Raw genomic sequence first — 11496 nt, 5'->3', positions numbered from 1 at the left:
AGACTAAACTCATACCTACTTGGCAGCGGAGTTGCGGTCATTTATTTATGCGTTGATCCTGGTGACTTACTTTCATTTTGGTTTGTCCCCACGTGTGTCATGCGGACATCCAACTACGAGTAAGTGCCCTTCACAACTTAACTCTTATTAACATAGGTTTTCCCCTTGCGTTGATAGTGGAGTTGTTATTTTCTTCTTCATATATATATATATATATTCAAAATAGCAAAGTAATACCTCAACCCCAAATTTAAAATGCGGCAATGTCCTCATTGCCAAAAGATTAAAATAAGTCATGCGATGTTCTTAGAATGCTTCGTAAAGAGAATTTGAAAGAAAGCTAGCAAATCTCTAACTTCTAGAAATATTTCATGAGGTGACTATCTTAAAGTTAAGTTGACTCTAGTATATACGAAAGAAATAGAAGCATGTTTTTCATCATTGAAATCATAATTGGCAAAGAGACAACATGCGGTGACTTACTAAGTTTATCGATATTAAATGATTGCGGTAATCAAAGAGGATGCGATGATAAAATGTGTAAAACTAAAATGCGATGTGATAGCGCAAAATTTGAAATAAAGTGAAGGAAGAATACAACTCCCAAATTTGCGTTGTCGCCCGCATTGTGTATTGATGCATCCTTCTTTGCGGCCATCATTCTTCTTTGGATTGCGGTGACATAATAGGATAAGTGGCTTCTTCGTGTGACATCTCCGCAATCCTGTGCCTCAATCGCTGTAAGAAAACAGTGAGAGGGTCAAATGATTTTATAAAAAACATGTTTTTATTTTATTTATTTATTTATTTTTTTTTAGAATAAGAATAGATAAAGTTGAAAAGATATGGTGTAATGAAAATTCAGAGTAGTAGAGAAAAGTTGTTCCATGGTTCCCAAAACTTACGTCCCTGATGAATTTCAATTGTCTGATAGCGCAGAGACCACCTACTTCCTTCTTCATTCAAGGTTTCTTAGTTCCACGAACTCGACTTGGCGATGCTAGCCTTCTCCATGATACGCTTTTACTCGTTGCCCATTAACTTTAAACATACGGCTCCCATCTTTGGTAACCAGCTCCACCGCACCATGTTGGAATATTTCTTTAATGATGAATGGTCCGGACCAACGTGATTTTAACTTGCCAGGAAAGAGCCGTAGTCTTGAATTGAAGAGCAAGACCTTTTTCCTAAATTGGAGGTTCTTACCGTATATGTGTTTGTCATGCTAGCGCTTGGCGCGCTCCTTGTAAATCTTCGCGTTCTCATATGCGTTAATCCTTCATTCTTCTAGCTCGACCAGTTGCATTGCATTTTTTGTGCTTCTCCTGCTTTCTTCAAATCAAAGTTTAGCTTCTTTACCGGCCATAGTGACTTATATTCTAGCTCCAGAGGCAAATGACACGCCTTACCAAATACCAACGCATATGGGGACATACCTATGGGTGTTTTAAATGCAGTCCGTTATTCCCACAATGTGTCATCAAGCTTTGTTGCCCAATATTTTCGCGTAGGCTTTACTACCTTCTCAAGTATCAACTTAATTTCTCGATCGGACACCTTGGCCTGACCATTCGTCTGCGGATGGTATGCGGTGGCCACCTTGTGGAGAATGTTGTATTTGCGCAGCAACTCCTTAACAGTATGATTGAAAAAGTGAGACCCTTCATCACTTATGATGGCACGTGGGGTGCTAAAACGAGTGAAAATATTTTTCTTTAGAAATTGGGAGACTACTGCCACATCACTTGTGGCGCATGCCATTGCCTCTACCCACTTGGATACATAATCGACGACTAATAAAATATAATGTTTACCATTCGAGGGAGGGAATGGTCCCATGAAATCAATACCCCACAAGTCGAACAATTCAAGCTCCAAGATGGTGTTCCTTGGCATTGCATGTTTCCATGAAAAATTACCTGTGAGTTGGCACCGATCATACTTCATGGCATAGTCAGTTGCATCCTTAAACAATGTAGGCCAAAAGAATCCACTCTGTAAACCTTAACTGCGGTTGTCCTCCAAAGTGCCCACCATATGGTGAGTCGTGACATTGCGATAATATGCGTTGTTGAGCAGTATTTCGTATGCATAATCGCAAAATCTGGTCTACCCATCTTTTATACAGATTTGGCTCATCCCAATAATAATGTCTGCATTCATGTTTGAGCTTCCTCTATTGGTGGTAGGTGTAATCTTCAGAAAATTGCTCGCAAGCTAGATAATTGACTATGTCTGCATACCAAGGCAATTCTTCAATATGGAATAGCTTCTCATCCGGGAACACCGTACTCACCTCAGACTCACTGCGGTCAACTTCAGGGTTCTCAATCTAGACAAGTGATCCGCAACTTGGTTCTCTGTCCCCTTTCGGTAAATTATTTCTATGTCAAATTCTTGAAGAAGGAGAACCCATCTGATCAACCTCGGCTTTGCGTCCTTCTTTGTCATTAAGTACTTTCTTGCTGAGTGATCAGTGTGGATGAGTACCTTTGTCCCCAACAGATATGCTCGAAATTTTTCCAATGCAAAAATTACCGCAAGAAGCTCTTTCTCTGTGGTGGTATAATTTGTCTGAAGAATTTAATGGTTTACTCGCAAATGCGATGGGATGCAAGATTGTTTTCTCTTTTGTGCCAAGACTGCTCCCATCGCATACTCGCTTTCATCGTACATTATTTCAAAAGGAAGTGTCCAATCAGGTGCAATTAATACGGGTGCGGTAATCAGCGTATTCTTCAAAACTCTAAATGCATTGAGGCAGTTGTTGTCAAAATCAAATTTTCTGTCAGCCTCTAACAACAAACTCAGTGGTCGTGCTATTTTAGAAAAGTCTTTGACAAAGCGTCTGTAGAATCCAGCGTGCCCTAAGAATCTTCATACAGCCTTCACGCTTGTTAGAGGTGGAAGTTTTTCAATTGCTTCGATTTTTGCTTTGTCCACCTCCAATCCTTCCCGAGAAACCTTGTGTCCTAACACTATGCCCTCCTTCACCACGATATGGCATTTTTTCCAGTTAAGCACCATATTTGTCTCTTCGTATCTCTTCAGTATCTTCTCTAAGTTGGCTAGACAGACTTCATAAGTGTTCCCATATACAGAGAAGTCGTCCATAAAGATTTCGACAGAGTCCTTAAGATAGTCTGAAAAGATGGCCATCATGTACCTTTGGAATGTGCTTGGCACATTGCAGAGGTCGAACGGCATGCGGCGAAAAGCAAAGGTCCCATATGGGTAGGTGAATGTGGTCTTGTCTTGGACTTCTGGAGCTATCATAATCTGGTTGTACACGACATAACCATCTAGAAAGCAGTAAAAGTCATTTCCATCTAAACGGTCTAGCATTTGATCAATGAATGGCAGGGGGAAATGATCTTTCTTTGTGGCCGCTTTCAGCTTACGGTAGTCCATGAAAATGCGCCACCCTGTGACGATCCTTTGCGGTATTAGTTCATTTTTTTCGTTCGGGACTACCGTCATGCCACCCTTTTTCGGCATACACTGCACGGGGCTGACCCACGTGCTATCTGCTATAGGATAGATAATGCCCGCATCTAACCATTTAATGATCTTCTTTTTAACGACCTCTTTCATTGCAGGGTTGAGTCTGCGCTGATGTTCAATCGTTGCTTTGTGGTCCTCTTCAAGACGAATGCGGTGCATATAGTACACTGGGCTAATTCCTCTAATGTCAGCGATCGTCTAGCCAATTGCTTGCACATGCTTCCTCAGAATGCTCATCAACGCATTCTCTTGATCTTCGTTAAGCTCAGAGGAAATAATAACTGGTAGCTTCTCATTCTGCCCCAAAAATGTGTACTTTAAATGGGTCGGTAGGGTCTTTAATTCCAGTGTTGGTGGTTCTACTAGGGATGGTTGCGTTGTTTTTCTTTCTTTTTTTTCTATTGGATCTTCTTCTTGGTCTACGATCATCTCTTCTTCCTTGCTTTTTTTTGTTATGATCGCATTGTAGGCAGCAATGGATGCGCTGACATCCTCTTCTTCATTTTCTTCATTAAACTTTTCTTCTTCAATCAAATTCTAGTCATCATCTGAGTGATGTAGGTCTTCATCCGAAAACTTCATGACACGAATTATGTTGAACTTGAGCTTCTGTCCATTGATGCTCAAAGTGATCTCCCTTTTATGCACATCAATCTAGGCGCGACCTATTGATAAAAATGGTCGGCCTAAGATGATGGGCACATCTTTGTCGGCCTCGTAATCCAATATAATGAAGTCGGCTGGTAGGATAAATTTTTCAATGGTGATCAGCACATCCTTCACCTTTCCCTCTGGATGTACCAGAGATCTATCGGCTAGTTGGAGAGTCACGGTTGTGGGTACAAGCTGCCCCACATTTAGTTGCTTAAAGATCGACAGAGGCATCAAATTTATACTGGCTCCAAAGTCACATAAGGCTTGCCCGATGTACAGTCTTCCTATGGAGCAAAGGATAGTAAAGCACCCAGGATCGCTCATCTTTGGTGGAATTATTGATTTTGAACTTTGTCTTAACGCCACCGTGGCAAACTTACTAGCTCTCCTCTTTTTGGTTACCATATCCTTTAGAAACTTTGCGTAGGCAGGTATTTCCTTAATCGCTTCACTAAATGGAATATTAATATGTAATTGCTTTAACATAGACAGAAAGCGTTGGTACTGTACCTCTTCATTCTTTTTCTTCCTTAGTCTCTGTGGGAAAGGGGGTAACTGCACTTTCATGGTCCCCGTCTCAGTTGACTTTGAGGTCGACGCAACCTCTGGTTCTATTGCTTCTTTTTCTCTTTCTTCTTCTTGCGTCACCACAATCTCAAGTTCTACCGCAATGGGAGCTGTTCAACTAAGCTCCTTCTTTTCTCCCTCCATAGTCTTCCCACTTCGCAATGTCATAACCTAACATTTCTCTTTACCTGATCCCCCTGGGTTGCATAAGAGTTCTGTTGAACTCGACAGAGCCCCTTGCGGTCTACTCTTTAGCTCACTCGCAATCTAACCCATCTATAACTCTAGATTGCGGATGGATGTAGCTTGACTTTGGAGCACAGTTTCGTTTTTCTCAATGTACTGCTTCAACAGGCTCTCCAATGAGGATGATTGTGGTAGTTGTGAGCTACTTGTTTGATTGCTCGTCTGACCGTTGTTGCGTGGGAAGAATCCTAGTGGCCATTCTTTCTGTGCCACAGATTGGAAGTTCTGTTGTTGATTCTTCCATGCAAAATTGAGGTAGTTTCTCCATCCGGGGTTGTAGGTATTCGAAAAGGGATTATTTTTTACAAAGTAAACGGACTGTGGATTTTGCAGGCATTCGTCCATCGTGTGCTCATCACCGCAAGTCGCACACCTTACGATGTTTTGACTGATTGCGTTGCTTTGCCCATTTTGCGGTGTTGGGCTACTGATCGCAATTCCCTGAATTAAGTTCATCATTGCGGTCATTTGATTTTGTAGTGAAGCAATAGCACCATTACTTGCGTCATTGTCTTTGATTCTCAATCTCTGGTCACTCTCTCTCTAATCTTCGTGGTTCTTAGAGATGCGATCCAAGATATTCTTCGTCTCGTCATACATTTTATCAAGCAGACTGACAGCGGCTGCTGCATTGACAGCGATCTGCGAAGCGGGATTTAGACCATGATAAAACCATTGTGTGAACAATCCCTGACCAACCTCTTAAACCTCGCCCAGACATCGCTGAGCGATTCGTCCATGTCTTGTTCAAAATTTGTAATTAGTTTCCTTCGTCTGGCATTCTCAGAAGGTGGAAAATATTTCTTCATAAACTTCTCCATGACCTGTTCCCAAGGAGTGATCTCTCCCGGCTCGAGAGAATACGCCCATTTCCTTGCCTGATCACAGAGAGAAAATGGAAACAAAGTTAGTCGAACTTCTTTGGCAGAGATATTCGGGAACACAAAAGTATTGCAAATTTCTATAAAACTTCAGAGATGGGCATGCGGGTCCTCGCCACACTGGCTTTCGAATTGTCCTGCTATCTGGATCATATGCAGCATCACCGATTTCATTTCGAATCTGCTTCCATCGAGGGTAGGCCTCATGATTCCTGGAGCGAAATCATAGAGGTTTGGCAATGCATAATCCCTTATGGGTCTATTGCGATCGTTTGCCAGCAGGATTGAATTCGCCATGACGTTATTTTCGTTTGGTGCTCTGTTTCCAGGCTGCTTTGCCATCTCTTCTTTATCTGACTGTGGTTTTTGTTGGCGGTCTCTCAGTCTCTGTCTGAACGCTCTCATTCTCTGGGTCATAATTCGCCAGAGATTGAGAGTCTGCAAAGAATTCAAAAAAATTACCGTTAGCACACTATTTTGCTGAAGTCCCCGGCAACGGTGCCAAAAACTTGATGCTTGGTTTTATGAAGTGAAATTATGGATGATATGCGATGATGAGATTGCTTTGAGCACTCAAGTTTCCTCAGCGTAATCCAAGTGTAAACCCCACTGAGTTTCCTGGTAAGTCCAAGGTCGAACTCAGGGACTTGGGAAAATAGGTTGCGCTGGTAGTTTTTAGGAAAACTTTGCGGTAACCAAATTAATAAATAGTTGTTGAGGTTGTTGTTTGCGATGATAAAAAAATAACAAATGCGACGGATTTGAGAAAATTCAGTTGTGTGATAGATGCATTGAGTAAGCGGATGAACGGGTTAAGAAGGTCTCTAGCTAGCGTTAATTGGGAATGCATCAGACTATGCGATCATGCTACAACCATGCACAACAAGCCATTTTCCAATGCAAATGCGATGCTCCTAAGTCTAGGACGCATGTGAGAATGCAAAAGTGTCCATAGAGATTATTTCTAAGTATTTACTCTTTTCCTATGTGATGATGCAACATGCATACGGGCAAGGTGACCGCATACAATCATATCCTATCTCTAGGATGCATACGATACGTTAATAACAAATAGTGCTTATTCCTATGCTCCTATCTCTTGATTATGCATTCTAATCTGACTCTCCCGAGCCTAGATTCTGACTTGACCTTCCCAAGCCTAGATCCTGTCCTTAGACTACCCTCTCGAGTATCTCTAATAGACGAATGAAGCATACATAATACAAGATAATCGCATAGAATGAAGATTCCCTAGTTGTGCTAGGTAAATGCTTCTCAACCCATTCAACAGATTTAGCTACTCATGCATAAATAATAGAGAGTGGAAAAATATAGAGAAGTAAATTCCATTTTGATAAATGAGTTGAGTACAAAATAACAATGGAAGATGAAGGTATAGAGAGCCTGGTAGCAATTCCTTTCTGACCGAGGCTTTTACACTGTCAATCTCTATTCGGTTCAAAAGATATTCCTACTTCCGCAGGCGTCAGCCCTCTCTCTGTTCTTGAAGCTTTCAGCGCTCTCCTAAGCTTAACGGAATGATTTGTAAGCATAACCTTCCTCTCTCGCATCCGCCTTAAAACGAAAGGAAAACTATGAACAAAGACGTGCGATCCAAACGTATGAATTTTCGAACCCCTTTTTTGAAGGTTTCCTTTGGTATTTATAGAACATTCAGAGTGAACAACGACTTCTCTCTCATGATTGCACATATGGGACGACTTTAATTCCCTGACTGATGCGCCGAATATTTTTCACCGAAAAGCTGACTGTACTTGTTATCGTTAGCGGCTGTCAACTTAATTTGGATTCGACTGTCATCAGCTTTCTGTCCCATCACGATTAATTAGCCTTTCACCCAGATACGCCCATCATGTTGCGCCGACCAAGTTGCGACAATTCTTCTTGAACAAATGTTTGCGAACACGATCACCGCAAAGCCTTGCGGTAATGCTGCGCTCGACCAATGATTTCCTATGATCGCAATTTTTGCCTTGCCTCAACGCATATTCTACATAAAAATACAAAAATCAACTGTTCCTCTGCGATGAATGCATGCGACCGTAATATTATGAAATTGATGCTTAAAGGACGCAATTTAACATGTTTTATCAACGCATGCCAGCATTGTTTAAGAACTTAGCACTATGATAACATGCATTTCTGCACGTTATCACACACCTACACTCTTCATGTCCATATTAACCAATCAACATGTGATAACCCTTTACAGATTGCTCGTAAGTACAGTTGGGCCAATTTACCATTTTGCCCCTGTAGTTACATCTAACTTCTTAAGTACCACTGATTCCTTTAATGAACAATAAGTCATAGTCCAACTATGACTGGGTCCTCTCTTCCAAATAGAGGATGTGGCCACTATGTTTAAGGGAGCAATCTATCTACTTACCCTTGCTTCGGGGAAGGAGTGAATTCCATATTGTGTAACTGAGTTCCCAGCTCCCCAATCAGACAAATCCCCAAAAATGTAGGCTTGTTGAGTTGACAATCTGACTACTTTCACCCATACTAATCAAATGACTGCACATGTCACCTACGGTCATTTTAGTGAGATGTAAGTCACAATTATGAACGACGTTATATAAAGAGACGAATCATCTCGTGGTCCGATCTTATACAAACTCTTTGTATAGGATACCCCGCTCGCATGTCTCCACATGAATGGTCAGGATCAGACAATCTGTAGTAGTTCACAACACGTGTAAACGTCTAAAAAGTGGGCTGTATCCGTAGTGTCATTAAGATAAGGTATCCCTTCTTTATCCTTATACTACATACCATTTAGGTTATTACTTAAGGCATGATCCACTTGTATATCTCATATACATGCTTAAGTTTACATAAAATAACCATGGATATTTTTTTTATTGGATATGAGTAAATGCAAATAAAATAACTCTTCTTTTATTAATAACAATGTGTACAAAGTTTACAAACTACGAGACTCTGAGAGAATTTAGGACACCAATCCCAACACTTTCAACCATCTTGCTCACACATTCTCCACCATGGATTTGAATCAAAATTTCCAAGCATGAGAGCGATTCATGCAGTTATTTTCTTTGCATGATAGTCTTATAATAAATATAGAAGAAGTGGAAATTAGGCATGCAACTGATGCACTTGATAAGTTTTTGCTAAAAAAACTTAAAGTTGAAGAAGGTCTTCTTCCATGGTGCACCAGTGGTCTTCTTCTCTAAATTCCCTTAATCCAAGCTTATTTTGAGTCACACAACTCAATATAAGGCACCAAGAGGATAGTAGGGAAGGCCTTGAGATGATTCACAAGCAGATTTGGAAAAGATTTGCAGCTGGAATCGAGATTCAAGTGGTTCTTCAAAGGTATGTCATGAAACCCTATTATTAGTTTATGAGCATGCTTAATTTAAAGCCAAAATTAATAAATTAGAATGCTTATTGATCATTTTTCTTCTGCTGCGTGTTTCCTGATTCTAACAAATCAAACTTAGAATGAAAACAATATAGAGAAAAATCAAAGACACAAAAGGGAATGAAAGGCGTTCTTCGACGTTTTGGTCCTGTCTCCAAGGTGGAATCAACCCTCTAATATGTTAGGATTTATGCCCTAAAACCTCTTAATTAATTAGTTAATTGACATAATAGTTGGTTATTTTAAATATGCAATAATGATTATCAATAATAATAAAAATCGAAGGTTATTTCATAAAACTTGAACAGTATGTAGTTGACATACAATTAGATAATGTTCAAGCTGTTGGAATTTGTGTCCTAAAGCCTCTCGTAGTTAATTAGTCAATTAATTTAATTATTAAATATGCAACATTAAATTCCAACAACTGTTAAAAATCCAAGGTTATTATATGTAATCTTAAATAATATGTAGTTGTCATATAAGGTGGATCATGTTCATGAAATAACCTAAAAGGTCTATAGTATATGGATAAGGTTAGGTGCTTTATCCTACTGACACTATGGATATGACCCACTTTGTAACAGTTACAAATGGTTTGATCCAAATCATTCATGTGAAGATATGTGAGTGGAGGTATCTTATACAGAGGGTTTGTATAAGATCGAAACGCGAAATATTTAATCTCTCTTTATAAATTCATTAATTGATGAAATCAATATTTCATAGGATGATCATGTGCGACTCGATCATGATCCTGATTGATTTATGAACTCTTATTTGTGAGGTCAGTCCTCTGATTTATACGGGTGAGAGTGACTCGGGTTGTCTATTTAATAAGCCTACCATTTTGGGGACTTGACTAAATGAGGAGCTGGGAACATAACTTCACAAGATGAAATTCTCTCCTTCTTATATAGGGTAAATAGATGAGTAATTCCTTTAAATGCTTATTTTGGGTCTTGAACAAGGGGCTCCACCCTCTCACTGCCCCGAGAAGAACTTAGTTTATGGTTGGACCATAAACAAAATTGTTCATTAGAGGAATCCGTGGTACTTAAGGAGAAAGAGGTAATTACAGGGGTAAAACAGACATTGGACTAATTTGTAATTATGAACAACTCGTGAAAGATCAATTTGCTTATATCGATTATATCCATGGACATAACTTGTCCTACAGTGCATAAGATTTCAATTATGGGTCCATAGTAGTTTGCTCTGTATTAATGAATGAAGTGTAAATTTAATTAGAAAATTTAATTAATTAATCTTGGGTCATTGGAGCTTATAATATGCAGGTATATAAGGTCCCATTGCTAGCTCACCACGAACCAATGAAGATCAAATATGATTGAAAGAAAATTTAAAGTGTTCAAATTGTATTGGATACAACTAATACTTGATTTATTATAAAATTTATTTGAATGAGATTTAAATTATAACTATCTAATATGGAGAATTAATTTATTTGGATGAGATCTAAGTAAATAAATAGATTATTTAATTTGAATAAGATTCGAATTAAATAAATAATAAGAGAATTAGTTTATTTGAATATGATTCAAATAATCAATTATTTAATTTAGATGAAATTCGAATTAAAGAGACAATGTAGAAATAAATATTTTAAACCTTTTAATATGAGATATTAATTGGATATTATTAAATATTCAATTTAAATCCTTTGCAGTGGGATTATCCTAATTCCTAATAGGATGAGGAGTAACCTTGTAGAGTTTTAAAATAAGGCCCTAGGGAGCCCTTAAGGAATACACTCTACAACACAATCTCTGTTGGGTTTTATGTCATAAAATTCGTGGTTTGTAAACAATAAACATATTCTATTTTGCAATAAAGTTGTTATTGAGGTTTATCTAGTAAAGATGCTATTGAAGATGTGAATTGCACTTCAAAACTCTAAATCCAATAAACTAAGAACCCTTGGCTATAGCATGGATACTTGAACTATATGTGGAGACATAAAAGTGGAACAAGTTTGAGTAAATAGCCAAAACACTCTATAGTATAAGGATAAGGTTGGGTACCTCATCTTGAGGATACTATGAATGCGACTCACTTTGTATTTGATACAAACGATGTGATCCTAAACCATTCATGTGGATACATGCAAGTGGGAGCATCCTATGCAATGAGTTTGCATAAGACTAAACCGCGAAATAGTCACTTTTACTTTATAACGTCATTTACTGTTAAGACTGACTATTTCAATAC

Source organism: Benincasa hispida, chromosome 12 (genome assembly GCF_009727055.1).
Source record: "Benincasa hispida cultivar B227 chromosome 12, ASM972705v1, whole genome shotgun sequence".
NCBI classification, from domain to species: Eukaryota; Viridiplantae; Streptophyta; class Magnoliopsida; order Cucurbitales; family Cucurbitaceae; genus Benincasa; species Benincasa hispida.
The sequence above is the reverse complement of the archived record's forward strand: the minus strand, read 5'-3'. Positions refer to the sequence as shown.